Here is an 18,875-nt window from a genome sequence, read left to right on the forward strand (position 1 = left end):
CTCACTAACACTCACACACACACTAACACACACACACACACACTCACACACACTTACACGTTTTTTTATTTATTTAATCCCCCCAGCCTCCCTACCTTTTGGAGTGCTGATGGGATTTCCTGGGGTCCAGTGGTGCTGCTGGGCTCCTGGGGGGGCGGTCACCCGGCGGCCGGTCAGGCTGGCTGGTGCGCGAGGGAGCACTCCCCCCTGAGTGCTTCCTCTTCAGCTCCCTCGCGCGCCGCGTACTGATACCGGCGCCGGAAGATGACATCATCTTCCGGCTCCGGTATCAGTGCGGTGCGCGAGGGAGCTGAAGAGGAAGCACTCAGGGGAGAGTGCTCCCTCGCGCACCAGCCAGCCTGACCGGCCGCCGGGTGTAAGCAGGGCCAGCCTCGGGGGCCCGGAGGTGGCCTGCTCCTGGGCCCCCCAGGAGAAGAGGCTGGCCCAGAGCGTACATACCGGGTCGCAGGGGCGGCCGGGCCCCCTGGTGGGTCGGGCCCGGTCGCAGCCGCGACCCCTGCGACCCTGGTATGTACGCCACTGGCAGCAAGTTCATAGGTATACTTTAAAAGCTTTCTACCACATACCTCATATAAACAAACACATATAATACACGGCATAATAAACAGGCATTACATTAATCCTGATGTTTTGTGTTATGAATATCTCCAGAGCCTAATGATGATATTATTTCCCTTAATACATTATTCTATTTTATGTTTAGGGTTACGGTTATGGTTCCTATATTCTTAGATATTCCCCACTGTGGCGAATATACCTGGAAACTGGGGTCTTGGTGCACAAGTGGGTGTGGTGTGCCGAAACCGACATCCGGGTAGGCCTTTAAAAAGAGGGCCCACCAATTTAAATGGCTTGATAAAGGGAGTGGTGGGTGGGTTGAACCAGACAGTGTCAGAGGAAGGGGCAGCCTGTTTATTTTTAGGCAAGAATAACCCCTCCCACAACTATAGGCTCACACTTTCCATTTGTGGTCGGGGAGAAGAAACCAAGTTATGTTAGTGGTGCATAAGTCAGTTGGGGTGTGCCAAAACCGTCGTGTGGGTAAATGGAGGGCAAAAAGTTAATAGTTTAACAATTTAACACGTGTCGACATTGCGCAACCAATACTTTAAATTTTATCAGTATTTATTACCATACCTGAAAGAGAAAATTTGTTAGTAAGAGACACTGAGTAACATCCAAGATACTGGCTTATGCTATGCCAAGTGGTGAAACAATTAATCTACATTGGTGACTTGGGAACCTAACTAGTTGGCCGTGACAGGTGAGGCACTAACTACTTTGCCAAGAGGGCAGAGATGCTAGGCAGTAACTGTAATTTGGCCTGAGGCGCGAATACCTCCGTTGTTGAGGATGGGAGTTGGCCTCGCGGGATAGCTACATAATGGCACAAGATGCAGGAAACTATCTAGGGCCACTTAGGGAACCCTAGTAGCCAGACCAAGTTGTTGTAAGAAGGGAGGTAGTATCATATAGTAAGTCACTTGAAAAATGTGAATGCAAAATAGTAAATTGTGGCATTAGACATATACTGGCAGAGTTGATGGTAAGAATAAGTGAAAAGAAAGTTATGGGCAAAATAAAATGTGTACAGTAGTCTAAAACCAAAATCCCACTAGGGAGAGACACCCAGGAACTTAGTGTTCATAATCCAGAACTATGACACAACACTGAAAATGCAACAGGGTGAATGCCGATAAGGTAGGTAAAGTAAGTGCAATGAGCCCAGAACACAAAACACACTTGATATCTGATACCAACTAATCGAAGTTAACTGAACAGTGTAATAAGTGACCCAATTGACATGCAAAAGTAGCCCCAGATATGCAGTGGTGGGTATGAAGTTTACCTGATGAGCTGTAAAGTACTGATATGCTCCTAGCGTGTATCAATATGTAAGAATAGCCATAAAAGGAGATGGACCCCTGTTAAGTATATGTCAAGAGCCAGGGTACAAACACAAATGATCAAGTTGAGGATAACCAGCCACAAGTTTGGAGCAAGTAGGCACTGTGACAGAAAGGCATATCAAAACATAACAGTGTGGATATGTGGAGTAAAATTATCTCGAAAGCTGAATACCTGATGTACTGAATCTAGTTCCCACTGCACATCTTTCCACTAGAAGGATCTGAAGTATGTATGTGAAAAAAACACCCTGAGAAATAGACAACTATCACTTATAATCAAATCCCATAGTGTACTGCATGAAGCAATATACCAGAATTAGCAAGTGTCCCAAAGTGGAGGTGAGGTTAAAACTAAACCAGCCAAAATAGTGACAGAATGCATAGGCCTGGTTATGTTAAATGCGTTGTGATAGGTACTAGGTTCTTGGGAGTGTGCCGAGAGAGGGCCGTATGGGAAAGCCTTGGGTGGGCTTAATGAGACAGAGTGTAATAATGGAATGAAAGGTATGAAAGGTATTCTCGTATATCAGGAAATTGACGTATGTAATTGCCCAATTAAGGGGAAGAAATTTCCGTCGTTGTTCCCCCTTGAGGTCCGTGTATAAACGTATGGACAACCGTCTGTAGAGGTATCGTAGCAGAAGGCAGAGTGCTCAATGCCAGTCCTGAGCTGATGGTTGGAGAAATAGGGCTGGGCTTTATGAGGGGTAGATATGTATGGAACGAACAAAATGATAAGCATACCAAGTATATGAGTTGGGAAATGGCCAATACTGATGTGCTGGTGTTTGGTCCAGTCCATTTGTAAAGGTAGGAAGAGTAGTTAGGCTAGAAGGGTGGTAGCATGATATGCAGTGGAGGGCTGACTATAAAGCCCATGCCAAAGGATGACAAGTATACAACCAACACAATAGATTATATGCTGTCTCAATGTAGGTGACTTGAAACATATAACGTACTGTGCAAGAATGAAGTGACACAATATGTGAAGTAATGATGCAATGTCTAAACAATACCAGTTTTGCAGGCTGAGTTAGTGCTGTTTAGGTGGTTGATATAGTGTAAAGGCATAGTGAGGGACATAAGTAGAAAATATGAATATAAAACCGGGAGACAGCCCAATTTGTATCCTGAGTTACAGGGTGACTTTGTGGGCTGTGTTGGAATTAATGCGGTTGAAGGTAGGATGTGAATCAGAGAATGGATATGGAGTTTGTGTAAAAGTTGTATGTAACAAAGACATGTTGGTGATGGGATGGTAGAGAATCCGATAGTTACTAATTAATTTATCATCTAGTAGAAATGTGAAATGGCAAACAGAATAGAGACTGTATGTAAACACTTATAAAACATCATAGAATGCATACCCACTGAGACAAATAAAATGAGGTGCTGAAAGACGGAATCAAAACGGGAACAGAGGCCAATGGCTCTACAATGCCACAGTGGCTGAACAGAGTAGTGGCCGTGACGGCCGTACATAGGCAAAGACAGGAGATAAGACATATGTTAAAAAGGCCTACATGCAGAATGATTAGGAGGATAATAAACACTTGAAAGCAACGGCAAATGCTAGAATTATGGTAGAATATTTCAGTTATATTAACACCAGATAGAACTTCATGCTTACACTGAACATGACTGAATAAGGTTTCCAAATGCATGTAGACTGTACAAGTGAAGGGAAGAGAATGTAAAAGCAGCAGACAAGAGAAACTGCAGGTTTAGCAAGCGGTTCTTAGATTTTACCCCAATGAAAATTACATAATTAAATGCATGCATGCTGTCATTTGGGGCATATCTACTAAACAGTGCATTACTAAACAATGTTGGCCCAAATGAGTGCCTGAATACCCAGAGGGCAGACAAAGAAACATTAAAATGTAGGGTAATTAACTGAAATGCATATGATACATTTTATGAGTTTGAGGTCATTTAGTAAGAACATTTTCAGACATTTAGAATATATTCCCATTTATAGAGGATAAGGCATTTACATTTCTGTAGCAAGTGTGTTAAAAAAATGATAAGCTTAGAGTCATGTCTACAAATGCTCGCAGTTTAGGGAATAAGATCCATGAACTTGTGGCAATAATGGCAACTGATAGTGTGGATTTAGTCGCTGTTACTGAGACACGGTATAATGAGAAAAATGACTGGGACATAGCAATACCAGGGTACTCTTTATATAGAAAAGACAGGGAAGGCAGGAAAGGGGGAGGTGTGGCCCTGTATGTGAAGGATAGCATAAAATCTAGCCTAATAAAAGTTAGTGAGGCGAACATAGGGTTACGTTAGAATTTGGTAATCACACAGTAACTCGTGTAGGTGTGATTTATAGGCCCACAGGACAAATTGAAGGGTTAGATAATCTACTAGTTGAGGAAATAGCTAAAATGACAATGAAGGGGGAAGTTATCATCATGAGTGACTTTAATCTTCCTGATGTGAATTGGAAAACAAAAATAGCTGCTTGCGCCAAGAGCACACATATTCTAAACTCCCTACTGGGATTGTCTCTAAAACAAGTCGTTGAGGAGCCAACTCGTAAAGAGGCCATACTAGATTTAGTGTTAACAAATGGAGATTTGGTATCCAATATTACTGTAGGTGAAAGTTTAGGATCCAGTGATCATCAGTCAGTGTAGTTTAATATAAGAACACCACACAAAAACAAAAGTTTAGACTTTAGAAAAACAGACTTTTCTAAAATTAGAATATGTGTAAAGGAGTCATTATCAGACTGGAGCAATTTTAATGGAGTCCAAGAGAAATGGGATTATTTAAAAGTTGCACTACTGAAGGCAACAGAAAAATTGCATTAGGCTCGTCAGTAAAAGCAAAAAATTCAAGAAATCACTGTGGTACTCCGCAAATGTGGCCAAAATAGTAAAAAACGAGTTAGCATTTAGTAATTATAAAAAAACCAGAGTGAGGAAGACAGAATGATCTATAAGATTAGGCAGAAAGAGGCTAAGCAAGTTATAAGAGCTTCCAAATCACACACAGAAGAGAAAATAGCACAGTCAGTAAAAAAGGGGGACAAAACTTTTTTTAGATACATAAATGAGAAAAGAAAAGTAAAACAAGGATTAGTTAGATTAAAAACAAAAGAAGGAAGGTATGTAGAAGAGGATAAAGGTCTAGCTGACTGCCTAAACGAATATTGTTGTTCGGTATTTACAGATGAAAATGAAGGAAAGGGACCTCAGTTAAGAAAAAAGATAAATGAGTCATTTATTACATGTGAGTTTACAGAGGAAGAGGTTCTATTTCAATTGTCAAAAGTAAAGACATATAAGTCAATGGGACCTGATGGAATACACCCAAAGCTATTAAAAGAGCTTAGTGGTGTACTAGCAAAACCATTAACAGATTTATTTAACAAATCATTGATAACAGGAGTAGTCCCAGAAGATTGGAAGTTGGTGAATGTTGTGACCATTCACAAGAAAGGTAATAGGGAGGAGTCGGGCAACTATAAGCCAGTAAGCCTTACTTCAGTAGTGGGGAAAGTGATGGAAACCATGTTAAAGGATAGGATTGTTGAACATCTAAAAACACATGGATTTTAAGATCAGAGACAACATGGTTTTACTTCAGGGAGATCATGCAAAACTAATCTTATTGATTTTTTTGATTGGGTAACTAAAATTATAGATCAGGGTGGTGCAGTAGAAATTGCTTACCTAGATTTCCGTAAGGCTTTTGACACTGTTGCACATAGAAGGCTTATCAATAAACTGCAATATTTAAGTTTGGATTCTAATATTGTTGAATGGGTAAGGCAGTGGCTGAGTGACAGGCAACAGAGGGTTGTAGTCAATGGAGTATATTCGAAGTTTGGGCTTGTCACCAGTGGGGTACATCAGGGATCTGTACTTGGACCCATTCTCTTTAATATTTTTATTAGTGATATTGCAGAAGGTCTTGATGGTCTTGCTGATGATACTAAGATATGTAACAGGGTTGATGTTCCAGGAGGGATAAGCCAAATGGCTAATGATTTAGGTAAACTAGAAAAATGGTCAGAGTTGTGGCAACTGACATTTAATGTGGATAAGTGCAAGATAATGCATCTTGGACATAAAAACTTAAGGGCAGAGTACAGAATATTTGATATTCTAACCTAACCTCAACATATGAGGAAAGGTATTTATGGGTGATTATTTCTGATGACTTAAAGGTAGGCAGACAATGTAATAGAGCAGCAGGAAATGCTAGCAGAATGCTTGGTTGTATAGGGAGAGGTATTAGCAGTGTTGTACAGAACACTGGTGAGACCTCACTTGGAGTATTGTACGCAGTACTGGAGACCGTATCTTCAGAAGGATATTGATACCTGAGGCGAAACCAACCTCGCCACTGTGAACTGGAGAAGCCTGGTTGTTAGCCTCCTGCCCTGCGACTATGGCCCTGCAGGTTAAACCTTTTATTTTACCTGCAGAAAGGTTTATTTGTGCCTTTCTGCGGACTGTTAAAGCCATGCTACCCCAGATAGCTATGCCATTGAGCCCAGCCGTATACTGAAAGACTGTATGAAAGACTTTGGCTCCATGGCGATTGAACTGGATGTATGTGATCTGAGCACCATTCGGTAATAATGTGTGCTCAGATCTAAGCTATCTGGGGATATGTGGAATGTATATGTTTTATGTACTAAATGTACCAGTATGTATTTTTATGTATTTTATTGTCCTTTGTCTGCCATGTGTGTAATGGAGTTTGCCTCTGTCCTTGGAGATAATTGGATTCCTTCCCAATTATCTCCAGGCCAGAGGGGAGGGATTGTCTGTTTGTGCTGGGTGTGTTTTACGGTTCTCCTGTAAATGATTGGTTGTACTGTGCCCCACACTGTATGCCGATTGCCAGGAGTGTAAGCTGTTCGAATGGCTTTTCCTGTTTGGCTGCTTCCAGGGTTCGTGTGTCTCTTGTTCGGGAGTTGGTGAATACGTGCAGTTTGCAGTTCGGGAGATTGGTGATTGCAGTAGCTGCCTGTGTATCTGGAAAGGTGGATTATCGCCTAAACATTTTTTATCCCCTTGTGAGCAAAACGGTCCGTTACAATACCTTAGAGAGAGTTCAGAGAAGGGCTACTAAACTGGTTCATGGATTACAGGATAAAACTTACCAGGAAAGGTTAAAGGATCTTAACATGTATAGCTTGGAGGAAAGACGAGACTGGGGGGATATGATAGAAACATTTAAATACATAAAAGGAATCAACACAGTAAAGAGACCATATTTAAAAGAAAAAAAAAACTACCACAACAAGAGGACATAGTCTTAAATTAGAGGGGCAAAGGTTTAAAAATAATATCGGGAAGTATTACTTTACTGAGAGGGTAGTGGATGCATGGAATAGCCTCCCAGCTGATGTGGTAGAGGTTAACACAGTAAAGGAGTTTAAGCATGCGTGGGATAGGCATAAGGCTATCCTAACTATAAGATAAGGCCAAGGACTAATGAAAGTATTTAGAAAATTGGGCAGACTAGATGGGCTGAATCTGCCGTCACATTCTATGTTTCTATGTGTACAGAGAATTTATATATATGTTTATATTACTATTTTCCTCAACCAAGTTGGGCCAGGCATAAATGTATTCAGTCAGTTGCAACACCTAGTCACATGTCAAAACAATGTAGGCATAAAGAGTGCCCGAATACCCAGAGGGCAGATAAAGAAAACATTAAAATGTAGAGTGACAAATAGAATTGCAATTGATAAAAGCTGATATGGCCTAGTGAGGGTCAAATACAGAAAGCAGAATGGACCCAGGAGTAGTGGGAGTTTGAGTGCAGGACTTATTTTTGTGTATTTGTATTCACTTTTGTATCACACAGCCACGTTAGAATGCTGCCACCCAACCTATGTGTTCCCTATTAAGGGTTAATAAGTATGTAGAGGTTTAGAAAAATACCCCTCTCTGTCTCATTAGAGATTTCTTTGCATGAAGCTGAAGGAAGCAAGGTGAATTGTTAGTGTCGGACTCACCTAAGAGGTTTGCCTTGACGTGGCATCTAATGGCCATTGGAGTTACTAAATAACCTCCATTTATTTAAATATGCATCGGGATGTGGGCTAGTGCACAGGTAACTCTTTTTTTTGGGGGGGGGGGGGGGGTTGTTATTTAATATTTATTACAGGTATTATAAGTATTATATTTAAGTGTATCTTGATAAATTATAATGTGATAATGTGGGTGCGAGCAGCGAATAAGAGAAGGTCACGGGCAGAGTGGAGAGACTGAGAAGGGGCATACCTATGGATCTGTGAAGATATATAAGAACGGCTAGAATTGTTCACTGCTTTATAGGTATGGGTTAGCACTTTGAATTGACTCTTATAGGATACATGAAGCCAATGTAAGGACTGACAGAGGGGTGAGGTGTGAGAGGACCAACTAGAGAGGAAAATCAGTCTGGCAGTAGCATTCATTACATGCTGTAGTGGGGCAATACGGCTTTTGGGAAGACCAATTAGGAGAGGGTTACAATAATCCATGCAGGAAATTACTAGAGCATGGACAAGCTCCTTGGTAGCATCTTGCATAAGAAAGGGGCGGATGCAGGCTATGTTTTTAAGATGAAATCTACAGGATGTGGCAACTTACTGGATGTGAGGCTCAAAGGTGAGGCCAGAATCAAGTATGACGACAAGACAGGGCACTTGCAAGAATGGTCTTAAGTGGATACCACTAACTTGAAGGGAGATCGAATGAGGAGGATCAGTATTAGGAGTAGGAAAGACACAAGCTCTTGTATCGAATTGCACTTAACAATGTATATTATATAATTTATAGTAGAAAACTAATAGTGGTGCCCATGACTGATGGATACTCAGCTACACTAAATAATTAATCACTAGAAAGTGGTGCATACTCTTGTGAGATCACACAAACACATGTCCTACCTTGGACCAATTAAATTCAGTCTCTAACATCGCTCATCCATCTTCAAAGACTGTCAGTTTGTCTTTTGTTGCTTAAGCAATCTTAACTGACACATGACCACTTTTAAGATGTTAATTTTTTGATTACTGCACATCATATCCCCAAACAATAAACACTGCATAATTTGGGGTCACAGCAAATTGACCATCCACTGTATATATGAGGACATTTCTTTTTTTTTTTTTTAAAACATGTTTTATTAACCCCTTAAGGACACATGACATGTGTGACATGTCATGATTCCCTTTTATTCCAGAAGTTTGGTCCTTAAGGGGTTAAAGCGTTATTATACATGCATACATAGTAAGTGCTATGTAAGTAAGAGCATAGTAAGTAAGAGCTTGTGACTAGTGATGTCGCGAACATTAAATTTTCCGTTCGCGAATGGCGAACGCGAACTTCCGCAAATGTTCGCGAATCGCCATAGACTTCAATAGGCAGGCAAATTTTAAAACCCACAGGGACTCTTTCTGGCCACAATAGTGATGGAAAAGTTGTTTCAAGGGGATTAACACCTGGACTGTGGTATGCCGGAGGGGGATCCATGGCAAAACTCCCGTGGAAAATTACATAGTTGATGCAGAGTCTGGTTTTAATCCATAAAGGGCATAAATCACCTAACATTCCTAAATTGTTTGGAATAACGTGCTTTAAAACATCAGGTATTGTGATGGGATTCCAGCATGGTTAAAATTTATTAGGCTGAAATCTCCACATGGCATAGGCTAATAAGTATCTGGTTACAAACAGTTGGATGAGTCATCAGTATACTGAGCATGTGCAGGAATGCAGGAACTGAAATTGCACTTATTTCCTTTGTCTTGGATGAGCCATGTGGTTTGGCCAGATGTACAAGTCTATATTCTGCTCATTGATTGGTTAAGGGTATATGTGGGTGTAGCTATTGATGGGAGGAGCTATATTGCTATATAAGGAAATTATAGAGCCGGACATACATAGAGCCGGACACACGCTAGACTGGATTTTCCACAATGGGTTGATTTCTTCGACTACTACTCCTCAACCCACGGCCTGGAGTGATCATAATCTGATCAAGTTTGAGGCAGTAGGTGTTGAAATGAAGAAAACCCCCCACATCCCAAAAAGAAATAATATCTGCTCTTGGTCTCGAGATATTTCCAAAGTCACCGGACCTCTTCTTAGTACAACTTTTTCCAGCAAAATGGACCCCATTAAATTTCATGCTAACCACACAGTAGAAGAGAAAATCTTATTGTTTAATTCAGTGATTGTAGAATCAATAGAACTTTTAGCCCCTATGAAAAAAACTTGTCTAGTAAGACAAGTAGATAAAAATCCTCCCTGGTTTAATCAGGTGACCAGGGAGATGAAATGGCGATGTCGAGCAGCTGAAAAACGGTGGAGAAAAGATTATAATGCCGACCTCAAATTGGAATATTTAAAATCTTTAAAATTGTATAAATCTAGTATTAAAAATACGAAAAAACAATATTTTACAGATAAGATTACAAAAGCGAAGAACTCAGCGGCAGAGCTTTTTCGCACAACAAACCTCCTAGCAAATCCTAACTGTTCGCTTCCCCAAGAAGAAACATCTCAAAAGTTCTGCGAATCCCTCTCTCACTTTTTTAAACAAAAAATTGACCTAATTAGGAGCAACATAGTGGTGGAACCTGATACAGAAACTTTTACACCCTCTGATGGCGCGATGTTCTCGAATTTTAAACCCGTTAGTACGCCTGAGATTTTGATCATCCTCAAGTCTCTCAGGGCATCGTCCTCATCGCTTGATCCCTGCACAGCTGGTGAAGGATGCCGCTGATGTTTTGGCCCCCTATATTGCAGACATTGTTAGTATGTCATTTGCCACCGGAGTTGTTCCTGGCATTCTGAAGCAGGCTGTGGTTATCCCACTGCTGAAGAAACCAACTGTGCCACGTTCCGAGTTGAGCAACAATCGACCTATTTCCACCTTGCCTTTTTTGGCCAAGATCATCGAGAGAGCGGCGGTTTGGCAAATTCAGCCTCACCTGGAGTCTAATCACATTCTGGATGACTTCCAATCGGGATTTCGACCTGGTAGAGGGACAGAAACTGCCCTGGTTAAAGTCCACGGCGATCTCCTGTGGGCCTTGGACAGAGGGGAGGAAATTGCCCTGGTACTCCTGGATTTATCGGCGGCCTTTGACACCATCGACCATGATAGATTGATAGAGAGGCTACTCACTGTGGCTGGTGTGGATGATAGGGCCCTGGCTTGGGTGACCTCATTTCTCCACGACAGGGTTCAAAGGGTAAAATTGGGGACATTTTACTCCTCTAACATCTCCCTGACGTGTGGAGTCCCCCAGGGTTCGGCTTTATCTCCAATCCTGTTTAACATCTATATGAGGCCACTGACCCATATCATCCGCCGCCACATGCTTCCCTATCATATCTACGCCGACGATACCCAGTTGTACTTTCGCCTGGCCAAGAAAAAGGAGGATCAAATCAATCTTTCCTCCTGCCTACAGGATATCCAGTCGTGGATGGGAGCCAATTATCTAAAACTCAATGGCTCCAAAACTGAATGTATCATCTTCAGTAACCAGGAGGTGAATAGTATCTTTCCCTCATGGCCGGACTCGTTTTCTCCATCTCTGAGTCCTGCCACCAAGGTCAGAGATCTGGGAGTCATCCTTGACTCCAGGTTGACACTGAAGCCCCAGATTAATCAGGTGGTAAGTTCTTGCCACTACCACCTGAAACTTCTGAGGTCTACTTTTAGATTCATTGCCCCCTCCGATCAAATCTCAGTGGTCAACGCCATCATCGGTAGTCGATTGGACTACTGCAATGCTCTGTACCTTGGACTGCCTCAGAACATCATACACAAGCTCCAGTTGATACAGAACGCAGCTGCAAGGCTACTTACGGGTGTGGCCCGCAATGACCATATTACTCCATCATTAAGAGCCTTGCACTGGCTGCCCGTTCGTGAACGGGTTCTGTTTAAAACTGGTTGTTTGGTATACAAGGCAATCCATGGCATGGGACCAGACTATCTGAAGGATAAATTCACACGCTATGCTCCCAGTCGATCCTTGAGATCGGCTGATTTGGACTTATTGAAGATTCCAAATTTCAAAAAGAAAAAGTGCGGAGGGAGGACGAGTGATGTTCAGGGAGCGCAACTTTGGAACTCCCTGCCCCTGACATTAAGACTTGAGAATGATCTATTGAATGCGCATCGAGACCCTATGGGTAACAAGACTGCGTTTCTTAAGAATTTTTAATAAATAAATAATTTAATAAATACACCATGTGTTGGTCTCTCAGATATTTTTGGAACAGGAGTTCATCTGAGGCCCGATCAGTATGTAAATAAAGACCTCTTATTTCCTGAAGACCTGCATCCATTTCTCTGTGTTTGGTTTCTGCTAGTTTACTCGGTAACATAATTGGTGCATTGGTGGGAAACTTTCATTGCACGGAAGCTGGCACAGAGATTTGAGACGGTAAAGCTTTTTACCAACGTTCTTCACGGCAGCACCCCTGGACCTCTGCGTTTACCTCCTTTCTACTCGGTGCCACTGGCCTTTTGTCCAGGAGATCATCGGCTTCTGCGCAGTGAGTACCGGGGTGCCCCATCATTTGAATGCGAACCCAGGGCAGGAAATAACGGGTAAGACTGATACCGTTAGAGTGGTAGACCCACAAGGGGTTTTATATTTGGAACCGGTTGTATGGAATTTGCCCCTTCCATCTGGAAGGATGAAGTGAAGGCGCAACACTTATTTGGACATTAGATGCTCTGTAGACAGCCCGTCTAATATAGGTGGTATAATCAGACTGAAACTTGGTGTACATACTTCATGTCGGACACCGGTGTCCTGTCTTGACTAGCATGCTAGGTGTAAATGTTGGTTGCTAGGTCAGGGGAGACCGGGAGACTAAGCGGATATTGGTGTATATTTCGTCCGCTAGATCTCACCCTATCTTGACTAAATGTGCTTGTTTGTAAATCCAGCCACTAGATTATTGATAGTGTATTAGACTAAAAGGGTATTGGTGTAAATTCTGCCCTCTAGTTCGCTATATGTGGTGTCTGGGCAGCGAAGACTTATCGAATCTCTGGTGTACAAATAGATTGAAAGCTCTCGAGGTGCTGGCCAGTTAGAGTAGTTGGGATTATTGTAAATGTTGTTAAATATACTGTAGTTGGTGAATTGGTTAAAATTGTATGTCCTGCTAGAAAGCTAGAGCGCTGCCGTCTAGTGGGAGTGTAAATTGTGTGTATAATTGTAAAATAGCGCACGGTACCATTACCACTGACATGTACTATAACCACTGACATTGTGTAAAAATTACTAACAACTATTGTTTCATGTTATATGTATAATACCTTAACTGTTACTAACTGATCTGTGACTTTAAAACTGTACTATAACCACTTACTAATTGTACCATAACCACTGACTGTAAAGATGAGATTACTAGAATGTGATATAGTCGGTTAGTTAAAAGTTGATTTATAGTACAGATAATTGTAGAGTTGATTTATAGTTATAGAGGTAAGTAGCTAGTGTTTGGTAGATCTTTGTGAGTGGGACGCTGTGATATCACTGTATGTACGAGAATTCTCTGCGTATTATCGTGTGTGTACGTTTGGCTTAGCAACTTTGCCACGTGGTACTGTTGCCAGGGAAACGAGTGTGACTGTTGGAAGTGTGTTTGGAGTTTTGTGTATCTTTGTATTAGACGCTCCGTTGCCAGTATGGGTGCGTCTGACTCAAAGATTGTTGATCCCTTATCATGCATGCTGAAGAACTTTACTAAGGGATATAAGGCTTGTGATTTTGGGGTAAAATTGTCCCCAAAACGTTTGACTACCTTATGTAGTAGAGAGTGACCTATCCTGGTGACCGCATGGCCACCACGTGGTAGCCTTGATCTCATTTTGGTACAACATGTGCACGCGGCTGTATCTAGTAGGCCTGAATTCTACAATCAGTTTCCGTATATTGATTGTTGGAAACAGATTGTAGAAGAATTGCCTAAATGGGTTAAGGTATGCCATGAGGAGCAATGTCGCCTCATGGTGGCCAGGACTCGCCTCTCCATCAGGGCCTCAACTCCGCCCATTTTAGATTCTCCCTCTGAAACTGAACTTCCCTCCCCACCCCCTTACACTTCCTCTAAGGTTAGAGGTGGTGCTACTGGTGATGCCACTCCCCCTTTCCCATTGTCCCTGCCCACTCATGCATCTAGTTCAGAGTCCAGCCCACTGACTCTGAGCCCTCCCCTTCCGGTACCGGCCCCCACTAGTTCCATATATCCGGAACTGACGTCACTTCTGGTTCCTTGTCAGGCTCCTCCCAGCCCGGCCCGTAATATCCTGTTGACTGAACTTCCACCCAGTAAAATAAATACGCTACCCCTAAACCGGAACTCATTATGAAACCATCGTATCGTAGTCCCATATTAACCTGACAGACGACTGGTGCCCTCCAACCCCGACATTACCAAATGCCCATCCGACTTACACCAGGCCCAACACACGTTGATGAGAATGGCCAAATACAATGGGCAGATCCAGTGTTTGTATATGTCCCCTTCACTACGACTGATTTATTTAACTGGAAGACTCATAACTCCTCATATACTGACAAACCTCAAGTCATGACAGATTTGGTTACTTCAATTATCCAGACACATAATCCCACCTGGGCCGATTGCCAGCAATTATTATTAACTTTATTTAATTGTGAGGAAAGGACCCGGATTAATCAAGCGGCTATTAACGCGCTTGAGGAAACGTCCGTACTCAAAATCAGGCCAATCCAGTTGCGTGGGCTGCAGCCCATTATCCAAATGTCGATCCAAATTGGAATGTGAATGGTGCTGACATACCCCAACTAAGAGCTTATAGGGAAGCCATAATTGCTGGCATGAAGGCAGGAGGGAAGAAGGCAATTAATATGTCAAAGACGGCTGAGGTGTTGCAAAAGGTTGATGAGTCACCTAGTACCGTTTATGAGAGATTATTGGAGTCATATAGATTGTATACTCCTCTTACTCCAGAGGCTCCTGAGAATGCCAGGATGATTAATTCAGCATTTGTCAGCCAGGCCCAAGGTGATATTTAAAGGAAATTACAGAAAATAGAGGGATTTGTAGGGATGTCCATATCACAGTTAATGGAAATCGCAAATAAAGTATATATGAATAGGGAGACGGAGGTAAAGCGGGAAGAAGAACGTAAGTGAGGAAAAAGGCAGATATGCTAGCGGTAGCTATCTCAAGTGTAGAAAGACAGGGAAGGGAAGTGAATAGAGGATACGAGAATAGGCTGAGGAAGCCGTCCAGACTCGGGCCTGGTTAGTACATGTATGGGAGACCAACTAGGAACCTCAGGTGCCGTAAGCTTTTGTTTATTTCTTTTTTGCATTATGATGTCATAATCAGACCACTTTTTTCCCTATCCAGAAGCGTCTTGTCTTTTGTCGCAACCAGAGTTTGATATTCTACCAACATTAGCGAGATCGCATTCTCTTAATTTCACTTACGGCCATACCAGTCTGAAAATGCCTGATCTCGTCTGATCTCGGAAGCCATCCAGACTCGGGCCTGGTTAGTACTTTTATGGGAGACCAACTAGGAACCTCAGGTGCCGTAAGCTTTTGTTTATTTCTTTTTTGCATTATGATGTCATAATCAGACCACTTTTTTCCCTATGGGAGACCAACTAGGAACCTCAGGTGCCGTAAGCTTTTGTTTATTTCTTTTTTGCATTATGATGTCATAATCAGACCACTTTTTTCCCTATCCAGAAGCGTCTTGTCTTTTGTCGCAACCAGAGTTTGATATTCTACCAACATTAGCGAGATCGCATTCTCTTAATTTCACTTACGGCCATACGAGTCTGAAAATGCCTGATCTCGTCAGATCTCGGAAGCCATCCAGACTCGGGCCTGGTTAGTACTTGTATGGGAGACCAACTAGGAACCTCAGGTGCCGTAAGCTTTTGTTTATTTCTTTTTTGCATTATGATGTCATAATCAGACCACTTTTTTCCCTATCCAGAAGCGTCTTGTCTTTTGTCGCAACCAGAGTTTGATATTCTACCAACATTAGCGAGATTGCATTCTCTTAATTTCACTTATGGCCATACCAGTCTGAAAATGCCTTATCTCGTCAGATCTCGGAAGCCGTCCAGACTCGGGCCTGGTTAGTACTTGTATGGGAGACCAACTAGGAACCTCAGGTGCCGTAAGCTTTTGTTTATTTCTTTTTTGCATTATGATGTCATAATCAGACCACTTTTTTCCCTATCCAGAAGCGTCTTGTCTTTTGTCGCAACCAGAGTTTGATATTCTACCAACATTAGCGAGATCGCATTCTCTTAATTTCACTTATGGCCATACCAGTCTGAAAATGCCAGATCTCGGAAGCCATCCAGACTCGGGCCTGGTTAGTACTTGTATGGGAGACCAACTAGGAACCTCAGGTGCCGTAAGCTTTTGTTTATTTCTTTTTTGCATTATGATGTCATAATCAGACCACTTTTTTCCCTATCCAGAAGCGTCTTGTCTTTTGTCGCAACCAGAGTTTGATATTCTACCAACATTAGCAAGATCGCATTCTCTTAATTTCACTTATGGCCATACCAGTCTGAAAATGCCTGATCTCGTCAGATTTCGGAAGCCGTCCAGACTCGGGCCTGGTTAGTACTTGTATGGGAGACCAACTAGGAACCTCAGGTGCCGTAAGCTTTTGTTTATTTCTTTTTTGCATTATGATGTCATAATCATACCACTTTTTTCCCTATCCAGAAGCGTCTTGTCTTTGGCGCAACCAGAGTTTGATATTCTACCAACATTAGCGAGATCGCATTCTCTTAATTTCACTTACGGCCATACCAGTCTGAAAATGCCTGATCTCGTCAGATCTCGGAAGCCATCCAGACTCGGTCCTGGTTAGTACTTGTATGGGAGACCAACTAGGAACCTCAGGTGCCGTAAGCTTTTGTTTATTTCTTTTTTGCATTATGATGTCATAATCAGACCACTTTTTTCCCTATCCAGAAGCGTCTTGTCTTTGGCGCAACCAGAGTTTGATATTCTACCAACATTAGCGAGATCGCATTCTCTTAATTTCACTTATGGCCATACCAGTCTGAAAATGCCTGATTTCGTCAGATCTCGGAAGCCGTCCAGACTCGGGCCTGGTTAGTACTTGTATGGGAGACCAACTAGGAACCTCAGGTGCCGTAAGCTTTTGTTTATTTCTTTTTTGCATTATGATGTCATAATCAGACCACTTTTTTCCCTATCCAGAAGCGTCTTGTCTTTTGTCGCAACCAGAGTTTGATATTCTACCAACATTAGAGAGATCGCATTCTCTTAATTTCACTTACGGCCATACCAGTCTGAAAATGCCTGATCTTATCTGATCTCGGAAGCCATCCAGACTCGGTCCTGGTTAGTACTTGTATGGGAGACCAACTAGGAACCTCAGGTGCCGTAAGCTTTTGTTTATTTCTTTTTTGCATTATGATGTCATAATCAGACCACTTTCTTCCCTATGGGAGACCAACTAGGAACCTCAGGTGCCGTAAGCTTTTGTTTATTTCTTTTTTGCATTATGATGTCATAATCATACCACTTTTTTCCCTATCCAGAAGCGTCTTGTCTTTTGTCGCAACCAGAGTTTGATATTCTACCAACATTAGCGAGATCGCATTCTCTTAATTTCACTTACGGCCATACCAGTCTGAAAATGCCTGATCTTGTCAGATCTCGGAAGCCATCCAGACTCGGTCCTGGTTAGTACTTGTATGGGAGACCAACTAGGAACCTCAGGTGCCGTAAGCTTTTGTTTATTTCTTTTTTGCATTATGATGTCATAATCAGACCACTTTTTTCCCTATCCAGAAGCGTCTTGTCTTTTGTCGCAACCAGAGTTTGATATTCTACCAACATTAGCGAGATTGCATTCTCTTAATTTCACTTACGGCCATACCAGTCTGAAAATGCCTGATCTCATCAGATCTCGGAAGCCATCCAGACTCGGGCCTGGTTAGTACTTGTATGGGAGACCAACTAGGAACCTCAGGTGCTGTAAGCTTTTGTTTATTTCTTTTTTGCATTATGATGTCATAATCAGACCACTTTTTTCCCTATCCAGAAGCGTCTTGTCTTTTGTCGCAACCAGAGTTTGATATTCTACCAACATTAGCGAGATCGCATTCTCTTAATTTCACTTACGGCCATACCTGTCTGAAAATGCCTGATCTCATCAAATCTCGGAAGCCATCCAGACTCGGGCCTGGTTAGTACTTGTATGGGAGACCAACTAGGAACCTCAGGTGCCGTAAGCTTTTGTTTATTTCTTTTTTGCATTATGATGTCATAATCAGACCATTTTTTCCCTATCCAGAAGCGTCTTGTCTTTTGTCGCAACCAGAGTTTGATATTCTACCAACATTAGCGAGATCGCATTCTCTTAATTTCACTTACGGCCATACCAGTCTGAAAATGCCTGATCTCGTCAGATCTCGGAAGCCATCCAGACTCGGGCCTGGTTAGTACTTGTATGGGAGACCAACTAGGAACCTCAGGTGCCGTAAGCTTTTGTTTATTTCTTTTTTGCATTATGATGTCATAATCAGACCACTTTTTTCCCTATGGGAGACCAACTAGGAACCTCAGGTGCCGTAAGCTTTTGTTTATTTCTTTTTTGCATTATGATATCATAATCAGACCACTTTTTTCCCTATCCAGAAGCGTCTTGTCTTTTGTCGCAACCAGAGTTTGATATTCTACCAACATTAGCGAGATCGCATTCTCTTAATTTCATTTACGGCCATACCAGTCTGAAAATGCCTGATCTCGTCAGATCTCGGAAACCATCCAGACTTGGGCCTGGTTAGTACTTGTATGGGAGACCAACTAGGAACCTCAGGTGCCGTAAGCTTTTGTTTATTTCTTTTTTGCATTATGATGTCATAATCAGACCACTTTTT

General features: G+C 42.2%; 12 pseudogenes; all 12 read left to right on the forward strand.

Annotated features, from left to right (window-relative positions):
* The first annotated feature begins 15,411 nt into the window (after positions 1-15,411).
* LOC134594537 (5S ribosomal RNA) lies at positions 15,412-15,530 on the forward strand (annotated as a pseudogene).
* Positions 15,531-15,755: 225 nt separating this feature from the next.
* LOC134597057 (5S ribosomal RNA) lies at positions 15,756-15,874 on the forward strand (annotated as a pseudogene).
* Positions 15,875-16,008: 134 nt separating this feature from the next.
* Positions 16,009-16,127, forward strand: LOC134588941 (5S ribosomal RNA; annotated as a pseudogene).
* A 377-nt stretch (positions 16,128-16,504) lies between these two features.
* LOC134588332 (5S ribosomal RNA) lies at positions 16,505-16,623 on the forward strand (annotated as a pseudogene).
* Positions 16,624-16,756: 133 nt separating this feature from the next.
* On the forward strand, positions 16,757-16,875 carry LOC134596290 (5S ribosomal RNA; annotated as a pseudogene).
* A 133-nt stretch (positions 16,876-17,008) lies between these two features.
* LOC134588125 (5S ribosomal RNA) lies at positions 17,009-17,127 on the forward strand (annotated as a pseudogene).
* Positions 17,128-17,261: 134 nt separating this feature from the next.
* Positions 17,262-17,380, forward strand: LOC134597942 (5S ribosomal RNA; annotated as a pseudogene).
* Positions 17,381-17,605: 225 nt separating this feature from the next.
* Positions 17,606-17,724, forward strand: LOC134598337 (5S ribosomal RNA; annotated as a pseudogene).
* A 134-nt stretch (positions 17,725-17,858) lies between these two features.
* On the forward strand, positions 17,859-17,977 carry LOC134588956 (5S ribosomal RNA; annotated as a pseudogene).
* Positions 17,978-18,111: 134 nt separating this feature from the next.
* LOC134596886 (5S ribosomal RNA) lies at positions 18,112-18,230 on the forward strand (annotated as a pseudogene).
* A 133-nt stretch (positions 18,231-18,363) lies between these two features.
* On the forward strand, positions 18,364-18,482 carry LOC134589544 (5S ribosomal RNA; annotated as a pseudogene).
* A 225-nt stretch (positions 18,483-18,707) lies between these two features.
* LOC134594211 (5S ribosomal RNA) lies at positions 18,708-18,826 on the forward strand (annotated as a pseudogene).
* The last annotated feature ends 49 nt before the right edge of the window (positions 18,827-18,875 follow it).

Source organism: Pelobates fuscus, chromosome 2, assembly GCF_036172605.1.
Source record: "Pelobates fuscus isolate aPelFus1 chromosome 2, aPelFus1.pri, whole genome shotgun sequence".
NCBI lineage: Eukaryota > Metazoa > Chordata > Amphibia > Anura > Pelobatidae > Pelobates > Pelobates fuscus.